Raw genomic sequence first — 10911 nt, forward strand, 5'->3', positions numbered from 1 at the left:
ATTGTGAGTTGGGACATTTTTTTTTCCATATCCCTTTACAATACTCCCTCCCGACAAGTGCACACTTGCTTGGTTTTCAAGTCACTGGAATTGAGGGACTAAGGATTAGGCACTGCATAGGTTCCCAATAGGTTAATTTGGTTCTAGTCCCCAACTCTTTCTCTAATAAATTAGTCTAGCTACCATGTTTCCATCTGTTACATCTGCTCTGAAAAATGGTTATACAGATAATATTTGACCTCAAGTTTCTTATTTGTAAAATTGGGGTAATAAAAACCCATCTGATACTGTTATTGAAAGGATGGTATTAAATTCATTTCTTCAACTAATATTTACTGGGTGCCTATTGTGGGACAGAAACTGTGGTAAGCACAGATGATATTAAATGAACAAAGTAAAGATAATCTCCAGCCTTCATGGGACTTCTGATCTGGTAGTAAAGACAGGGAAAGGAAGGAAGGAAGGCAGGCAAGAAGGAAAGAAAAGAAAGAAAAGAAAGAAAGAAAGAAAGAAAGAAAGAAAGAAAGAAAGAAAGAAAGAAAGAAAGAAAGAAGAAAGAAAGGAAGGAAGGAAGGAAGGAAGGAAGGAAGGAAGGAAGGAAGGAAGGAGGAAGAAAGAAAGAAAGAAAGAAAGAAAGAAAGAAAGAAAGAAAGAAAGAAAGAAAGAAAGAAAGAAAGAAAGAAAGAAAGAAAGAAAGAAAGAAAAAGAAAGAAAGAAAGAAAGAAAGAAAAAGAAAGAAAGAAAGAAAGAAAGAAAGAAAGAAAGAAAGAAAGAAAGAAAGAAAGAAAGAAAGAAAAGGAAGGAAGGAAGGAAGGAAGGAAGGAAGGAAGGAAGGAAGGAAGGAAGGAAGGAAGGAAGGAAGAAAGAAAGAAAAAGAAAGAAAGAAAGAAAGAAAGAAAACATACCAAGAATAAGAAATTGTAATAATTTCAATGAGCTGGACCAGATGCGCTGATGGAAGAAAACAAGTGCACAGAAGACCTCCAAGAGGTGATGAGAGTTAACCTGAGAAAGATGTAATAGAGCCCACGAGGTAAAGAACAAGGAGCAAGCAAAGAGATTTGTAGCAGACAGAACAGCAAGAATGAAAGCCTTGAGATGGGAGGAGTTTGGTTGTTCTGGGAGAAGCAAGAAGGCCAGTGTGGCTGGGATGTGGTGAGTTAAAGAGAGAGCAGCAGGAGAATGGCAGGGACTTAGTCATGTAGGATTTCATAGGCCATGATAAGAAATGTGGATTTGATTCTAATCCCAATGGGAAGTCTTTGAGGAATTTTAAGTAGTGACATATTATATTTAAAGTCAAAACTAGCTTTTGTGTGAAAAGGGGTTGGAAAGATTTAGCAGTAGAGAGGGGAGATCAGATAGGAGGTTACTGTGGTGCTATAGGCAAGAAATGGCAGAGGCTTAGACTGGGAGAATGATGTTAGAGGTGCTGGAAAGAAGTGTAGATTTAAGATAAATTTAGAAAATGGAGTCAACAGGATTTGCTGATGGAATGGGTGTGAGAGGTAAGAGAAAGGAAGAATTAAAGATATCTTCCAGATTTTGTGTTTGAATATCTGGTTGTATGGTGGAGCTACTTTCCAAGAGGAAAAGATTAGAAAGGGGAGGTTTTGTACTTGGTAAAAATCAACAGTTTAGTGTAGACTTGTTTTGTTTTGTTTTGTTTTTAAGATGGCTATGGACCATTTATATGGAGCTGTCAGGCTGGTAGTTGAATGTATGTCTATATATAAGTCTAAACTGGTATATCAGTTAACTATTGCTGTGTAACAAACCACTCCAAAAGTCAGCAGCTTAAACAATAACTATTTGTCCTGTTATATTTCTTCAGGTTGGCAAATTATCTTGGATTAAGCGGGGAGTCTTATTTGGTCTCACCATGGTTCCCTAATGCATCGGTAGTCAGCTCTGAGTTGGCTAGGTGGTTTGCTGCTGGGGTTGGTTGATTGTCAGTTGGTGTAATGACCTCTGTGGTTTTTCACTCTTTAGTGGGATTCCTTGGGCTTGCTCATATAATAGAGGGAGGGTTCCAAGAGTAAGCAGAGCCTTAAGTTCACAATTAGTACACCATCACTTCCCCAGTATTGTATTAACCAAAGAAAGTTATAAGGCCAGACCAAGTTCAGTAGGTGGAGAAATAGATTCTGCCTCATCATGGGAGCAATTGTAAAGTCACATTGCAATGGTATGGCTATCAAGAGGCCATTAATTGGGGCCATCAATGCCATTAATTGACGAAATTATAGGTTATAATTTGAGAGTCTTCAGCACATAGATATTAGTTAAAAACATGGAAACAACTGAGCTCAGCTAGAGTGAAAGTGTAGATGAAGAAGAGCCTTAAGAAATTCCATTTGGCCAGTGAGGTTGGGGCCAGCAACAAGACTTAGAAAGTCAGTGATGTAGAAGGTGAAGTAAGAAATAGAAGCATATAAAGAAGAAATCGACATGTATTAATGTATAATAAACTGAGTCTGAATATAGTTCATATTCATTTGTTGAAGCTGTCCTCAGTTTAGGGCATTTAGCTAGCTCTGTGGTAGAAAAAATGAGGTATAAATTATAGTCCTACTGTAGAAACCATATTGAATGTATAATTTAGTTGGAGAAAATAGCCTCATGCTTAGATAATGTTAATAACAACGTAGGACAACTATACAGGAGTTTCTCAAGAGCCCATCACTGAGAATCCATTAGCAAGATAAAAGTCAATCCTTTGGCTGGTTACATGGATGTTTTCAGTTTGTGAAATTTCCTCAAGTCATATACTTACCATTTGTGTAATCTTCCATGCATATGTTATACTGCCATAAAAAGTTTTTTTTAAGATTTTATTTATTTGAGAGAGAGAGCATGAGAGAGAGAGAGAGAATGAGCAGAAAGAGGGGCAGAGAGAGAGGCAGACTCCCCGCTAAACAGGGATCCCAGGACCCTGGGATCATGACCTGAGCCAAAGGCAGACACTTAACCAACTGAGGCACCCAGGCGCCCTAAAAAGCTTTTTTTTTAAAGCTACCTCAACCCTTTTGATTATTAATAATTAATAGTTGTTTAGTTTGTATAAAAATACTAAATGTCTTTTCACAAGAATTTACTTTTGTTATATTTATTTACATATATGTGATATATTCATGTATGTCTCAGAACGAAAATTTAGAAAAAGAGGCTTGAGGATAAACAAAATAATCTTTTTTCTCCTTATAAGCAGTTCAATAAGAATGGATTTAAAAAACTTTTATCTAAATAGTTTTGAAAAAATATATATTTTGTCTTTTACCCTAGCTTAAATGAACCCCTAAATGTAAAAGGAATTCAGTTTTCTAAGTCAACATGCATTGTTTTTTTTAACACAAGAGCAAAAGAAATTCAGAGGGGAAATTGCTTTTTGTTATAAATTTATTCTAATGAAAAGCCTCTTCTGGATAAGACAACTGAAGAAAAGAATTGGAATAGTTAGAAAGAAAAGAAGACCTTGCAGGGGAAAAAAAGGCCAAATCAAATAGGGGCTTGCTTGGAAAACTGGAATGGGGATAAATTGGCTGGGCCAAAAAAGAGAAAGTAGCTTTTAGAAAATTACTTATAGAAATCATCACACCATCTAAAGTTGGTTCAAATGATTTAGGGATGCTGGGGAGGAGGGATGGCAAAACAGCTCAAATCTTCAGAAGACTTGCATCATGTTCTATGAAAAGAGGAAATGTAAGCAGATCTCTTATAACTAAAGCAACTAAAAGACTATTATTAGCTATATATCTATAGTATGTGAGCATGGTCAGTACTGGACTCTCACATTGTTGGCTGAAATGCAAGGCACTTAGAGTGACGAGATATAAGGACCCTTAATTCATCAGGAAACTGAGCCCTAGAGAGACTAAAGAATTTTCCAAAGGCTCACTGAAGAGCTAACAATACAGAGGTAAGGGGCTGCTCTCAGTCAGTCACCTCAAAGTATTAGCAGACAGGCTTGCTGAGTTCTTGTAGGTAAACCATGCAAAAAATGGACTTTGTGGAAAGATGCAATTGGTGTGGACATTTTTTTTCCCCCACATTGGGCAGGGAATGTGACCAGAAGCAGTGGGAATGCCAAAGGAAGTACTTTACAATGGGTACCAATTTCTGTAAGACTGAGTGTGGCCGTTAAAAAAAAAAATGGTCGCAAGTTCTTTGACATTCCTTTTACTGAGAGCTTGGGGGTCAATGTTACCTCCCTTGGATCTGGGTTGGCTTGTGACTGCTCCCTAAAGAATGACTTGGGAAGAAAGAATAAAAGCCAAGACACTTGGTCAGAGGCTGTTGTTGACATTCAGAATGATGACAGCTTGGACTGGGGGTGGGGGTTGATTCTGGAGATAGAAAAAAGTAAAGTTCTAAATTTCACAAACAATGAATCATGGAACACTACATCAGAAACTAATGATGTACTGTATGGTGATGAACATAACATAATAAAAAAATGGCCAATGAACACATGAAAAGCTAAAAAGTTCTAAATACATTTTGGAGGTAGAATTAGCTGTACTTGATGACAGAATTGATATCAGAAGGTATGGCTTGAGCAATTAAATAGTACTCATTTCCCTAGATGGGAAAAACTAGGCATAAAACCCAAAAGTTCTATTTTAGCCATGTTCAATTTGGGGCGACCACGAGATAATTTTTCTGTTGGTGGTTGTATGCTAAGTGGGCAATTGGGTCTATAAGCCTGGAGCCACAGGAGAGATCAGAGTTAGATATAGAATTTCCCTTATTACACAAAAATGAGGTGTTTTTTTTTAAACTTGAATTATTCTTTTGACACAGCTGTCTGTCTTTCTCCAAACCTATGAATCTCAATATCCCCCCATGCTTCTTCACACAACACTGGGGTCGTTTTCCTCCATCTTTGTTTTTGTATCTACGAAGATTTACTTTAGTCATTTTCTTTTGTGAAGTAAAGCAAAGGCCAACCAGATTTCTGGATTTTTAGTTACAGCATAAAAAAAAAAAAAAAAATCAAGCAAGGTCTGTAGCTCAAATGGCTCCACACTGCACACTTGTAATTTCACAGCAGTCCCTAGGAGTTCAAAAGAAATATGGGAGACTCAAAGTCTGAGAAAAGATGATAATCCTCATCAGTTTTGCCTATAAAATTCTGTAACCCAATGCATCAGATTACATCAATTTTTCAGTCTATAGAAGCTTCAAGGGATGGCTGGTCTTCCAGATCTAATAACTCCCCATGGGACTGTAGTGCTGGTTGGGCCCCTACTCCAAAATCCACACTGTCCGCCTCTCAGAATTACCATTATTTTTTCACTAGGTCATTTCTATTCCCTCAAGCTTGTTAGCCTGACCCCATTAAGTCATAGCTTTGGAAAGATACACCTGTTTAACTCCTTTCCTCAGAAATAATTTCCACCATTTTGGCAATCTTTGTAATTTATCCTTGTCATTGAAAATCAAAATGCTGGGCACCTGGGTGGCTCAGTTGGTTAAACGACTGCCTTCGGCTGAGGTCATGATCCCGGAGTCCTGGGATCGAGTCCCACATCGGGCTCCCGGCTCGGTGGGGAGCCTGCTTCTCCCTCTGACCCTCTCCCCTCTCATGCTGTTTCTCTCTCTCTCTCTCTCTCTCTCTCAAATAAATAAATAAAATCTTTAAAAAAAATCAAAATGCTAAAAAGAGTAGAAAAGGACCCTTTCCTCCAATATATGCCACATACCTATGTGTATTGATTCCTGCCCTTAGGAATCTAACTGAGGAATGCCACATTGGTAACATAATGAGATAAGTTCCATACAACAGGGCAGGAAAAGGGCAGTTAGTCAGTGGCAATAATTTAGCCCCTTTATAAGACTAGGACAATATTATTATCAGAGGAAAAAGTAGCATTTCACAAATGGTTATGATCACAAACTCTGGGGACTGACCAATCTGAGTATATAATCCTAGTCTGACTCTTGAGTAGCTGTCTGATCTTGAACACAATCATTTAATATTCCTGTAAAATGTTCCTCTCATCTAAATTGTTGCACTTCTAGCTCATCTTTACCATTCAAGTCTTAACTCAGATGTTCCTTCTCTTGGAGGCCTTCTCTGCCTGCTCTCTCATTTAAGGAAACACCCCCATCTCTGGCTAATTATTCCCTTAATCATTATGGCATATATTTTTTCCTTGTACTCATGAAAATTATTTGTAATTATCTTGTTTTACAATGTTGGTTTATATGCTTGTTTATGATTCAATTGTTCCTTTCTCCCTACCTCAGAATAGGTGCTCAATTAATTAATGAAATGTCTGACCAAGGCCAAAATCACCAGCCACTCTGGTAAGAAAACTCAATCCAATTATTTGCTGTCCTCTGCCAAGCACTATCCAATAGAAATATAATGCAAGTCATTTATGCGTTTTAAATTTTCTATTCACCACATTCAAGAAGTAAAAAGAAACAGATGAAATTAATTTTATGATGTATTCTGTTTATCCAACATATCATTTAAATATGTAATCAATGTAAAAATTATTAATGAAATATTTTACATTCTTTTTTTGTAGTGAGTCTTTAGTATCTGGTATTTGACACTTACAGCACATTTTTATTCAAGTGTTAAATTTTCATAGGAAATCCTTGATTTGTATTTCAATTTTATAAAATTTATGGTTGGAAAAGGAGATTCACATACCCAAGTTGCTCCACACATGCATAAATATTTTCTAATGCTTGAATCAAGTATCAGATTTTAAATATAAGTTTAAATAAATTAAAATGAAATAAAAAATTCAGTTCCTAATTATAGTAGACACCTTTCAAGTGCTTAATAGCCACAAATGTCTAGTGGCTACCATTTTACAGCTCTAGACATTTTGCCAAATTTTTCTCATCATGTTTTCTTGGGAAATGTGTCCTTATAATCAGATTATCTTATTCCAAAAGGAGATGAGATATTTTTTAGATAATCTAAGAATATCTAAAAGGAGAAAGGAACTCAAACACATTAAGTGGAGATGTTTGCCAGGAACTTCAGCAAGGATTTTCCAAATAACCCTTCTAGTAAGCCTATGAGTCTGGTTTCACTGTCCCTGTTTTATACATTAGGAAAATGAAAGCTGAGAGTGAGAACTTACTACAAGCACAAAGCATCTTTCTCTCTCTCCAGTGGTTTCCAAATGAGAGGAGTATGCAAAGGAGTACTCACTCTCAGCTTTCTGTCCTCCTCACTGTGTACTCCACCAAACATCCAAGAGCATGCCCACCTCTTCTGCTTAACACAAGGCAGGCTTTCTTTTTCCCATTCATTGCAGAGCCTGGGGAAGACTGGTCACTTGAAGGTAAGGCGAGCACTGCCTACCTCGAAGTCAAAGACTCTCTAGACAAAAATTGAGATCATTGCCCACTGTTCTACAGGAAAGACTCTGGGTTGGGATGGCCTCTGGGGAGGTGGAGACCAAGTGGACTGCGATCATTTAAAATCTTCTGCATTCTTTAACTTGACAACTTTCCTTCTGTCCTCCTTTGGAGAAAACAAATTGTATATTTAAAACAAGTTTGAGGTGCCTAGACATCATCTGTGTTTATGTACTCAGTTTCTCGAAAGGGTTCAGGGAGGAAAATTTTGATGACTTTATATGTCTGAGATTACTAGTTGACCCTCCATATCCCTTTGCCTTCCATACTTAGTGGTAGAACACCTTATTTTTTAACTGGGCACATATCCTTCCCCAGAGAACAAAGTCTATATTTCTCAGCTTGCCTTGTGGTTAACAATGGTCATGAGACTACATTTTGGCCAATGCATTATAAGAGGAAGTGTTGTATGAGGCTGATGGGAAGTTTCCTTAAAGAAAGAGTCTCAACCCTTCCTCACTGCCTTCCTCCACCATGCAGGTTGGAATGCAGAATTGATGTTAGAATTTTAGGAGCTAGATTGGACCATGAGTTAGAGGCCGTGTGATAAGGATAATAGATCAACAAGATAAAGGAACTTAGGTCTTTGGTATCAGGGAATGCCAAATCTGCCCTGGGTATCTAAATCTAGATTCTCCTTATGTGAGGGGGATATGAACTTTTATCTTCCTTAAGGCACCATTATTTTGCATATTCTGTCACATGTATCTACACCCAAATCCAATGCTAGCTGAAACACATACAATTTTCAAGTAAAAGGCACCAGTGGACATGGGACTTCTGAAACTGAAATGACCCACAGTTAATAAGACTAAAAATGGACCAAACATTAAATGGGAAGTGTGAGGCCCCACCTGGCCTGCTCATTATTAAGATGTATCTAATCTCTGGACTCATCACCCATATTTATTCAGGATGTGATGTACTTCCATTAGGTCTTTAGATTAAATACTAGACCAGAACATCTCCACAGCATTTTTCCAGATTCTTTTCATTTTATAATTTTTTTTCCTGCTGATATTTCTTGATTCTATTTTCCTTTCTCTCACCTCATTTTGTCCCCCCCCCCCCAGTGTTTCTACATTTGACTTTCTAGTGTTATGCTTCACAAACATGAAGGGGGAGTATTTTTCTGGTTAGGGAGGGACAGCACAAGGGTTGGACGAGGAGGAAAAGGCTGGCTTTCTGGACTGTCAGAGTGATGCCTAGAATGGTGGCCTCATTTCCCCAGCCCTGCTCAATAATGCATGAAAGTCACATGCAAAAAAGTACATATGCAGGGAAAAGACTGGAAAGAATTCTCCAGACTGAGAGCAATGACTACCCCTGAGGAATGAGGTAGAAGCCACACCATAATTTTTTCATATGTACTTTTGAATTATTTGCTGTTTTTTCCTGAGAATGAGACTTTCTTACCCTATAATTTGAGACATGGAAATAACAATATGTTCACAGTCAAGGGGTGGTGGTGTTTATAAGGTCACAGAAGCCATGAAATGTTTAGCTGTACCTCTGTCCAAGGCATTCAAGGCCCAAGACCATACTCTGGAAAATCTTAGCTCTTACTGGATCCGCCCTTGTGCCTTCTAGGAAATTTTCTTCTTTTCTTAGTCAATACTAGGGACTTATTGCTGGGTAAAGAGTAGGAGGAACTCTGGGCCAGGCTGCGGCCATCTGTAGATAGGATCTCCACAGACTTCTGCCCAAGTACTTTTTCCAGGTACTTATGAATGAACTCGCTTTCATCCTAGTTACCCCATTGTTTTCTGAGCTTTCTGAGTTTTCTGAAATATCTCAATTCCTCTTAAGATACACATTTCGCTATTCTTCCTTCCAAGAACCCAGTTCTCTGTCCAGCTTCATGATTATTAGCTTGTTATTGAATATTGATTGCATTAATAGACACAGATTTCCATGCCTCTCTTTTATTTTTTTTTATAATTTTATTCATTTATTTGAGAGAGAGAGAGAGAGGGAAGGAGAACACGAGCAGGGGGGAGGGCCAGAGGGAGAGGGGTAAGCAGGGAGCCTGACATGGCTTGATCCCAGGACCCTGAGATCATGACCTGAGCCAAAGTCAGATGCTTAACCAACAGAGGTACCCAGGTGCCCCCATACCTCTTTTTATCCACAGCATTGGTTAGTGACCTTCCCACTGATTCTGGGCCTGACCATGAGATGTGTTTATTAATGAGATAATAGCCATCTTATTGAAAAGTGCATGTGCATCTTTGCTTTCTCTCTTGGACACTTGTACCATCAAGAGGACATGTCTGAGCTAGCTTGCTGGAGGCATGTGAGAGATACATGGAGCAGAGCCAAGGCATCCCAGCTAAGGCCACCCTAGACCAGCCAGCTGATAGCCAATCTAGCAGCAGATAGTTGATGTCTGAGCAAGCCCTGCCAAGATCAATCAAGCCTGATCCAGGATGGAGAGCTTCCTAGTAGGATCACAGGCTGATGAGAAATAATAGTTGTTATTTTATGACACTTAGTTTTGGGGTGGTTTGTTGCATAGCAATAGCTAATTGATTCAGTAATACACTTCCTTCCCTACCTGCTCCCTCCCACCACCTTACCATAACTAGCTCTGCTGTTTACCATCTTTGTGGCAATATCAGTTAATTTTTTCAGTATAACAAACCACCCTCAATTTTTTTTTTGCATAGAACAATAACCATTTATTCATGATTAATCATGAATCTATGGGTCAGGTATGGGTTCTGGTGATTTGGGTTGAACTTGCCTGATCTTGGTGGGCTTGCTCATGTATCTGTGGTCACCTGGAGGTTTGGCTCATGCTGGTTGATTTATTATGGTGACACTGGGATGATTGGGGTCTCTTCCATGTAGTCACTCATTATCCAGCAGGCCTAGTTTGAGCTTATTCACATGATGACCACAGAGCTCAAAGAGTATGCAAGAGTGGCAAGTCCTAATGTAAAAGCCCTTTTCAAGCCTCTGTTTATATCATGTTTGCGCTATTCATTGTCTGAAGCAAGTCACATGGCTAAGCCCAGAGTCGGTGTAGAAAGGCACTACCAAAAGATGTAGATACAGAGAGGCATGGAAAAAATTGGGGTCATGAGGCAACTGATTCACCATTGTGACATCGCACAATTCTTTTGGTTTTTCTGAGCCTCAGTTTCCTCCTCCAAAAAAAATGGAGATAATAATACTAACGTGGGATAAGTTGAATTGTGTCCCACCAACATATGTAGAAATTCTAACTCCTGGTACCTATGAATGGGACCTTAATTTGGAAATAGGATCTTTGCAGATGAAATCAAGTTAAGGCAAAGTTATTAGGGTGGGCTCTAATCCAAATATAACTACTATTCTTATAAGAAGAGAAAAACACCAGATGAAGACTGAGACACACAGGGAAAATGCCATGTAAGGGTGAAGGTAAGGTATTGGTATGGTACAGCTGTAAGTTCACAAATGCCAAGGATTAACAGCCACTACTGGGAGGTAGAAAGAGGGGAGGAAAAATTTTACCCAGAGTCTCAGAGGGAACAT

Source organism: Zalophus californianus, chromosome 8 (genome assembly GCF_009762305.2).
Source record: "Zalophus californianus isolate mZalCal1 chromosome 8, mZalCal1.pri.v2, whole genome shotgun sequence".
NCBI lineage: Eukaryota > Metazoa > Chordata > Mammalia > Carnivora > Otariidae > Zalophus > Zalophus californianus.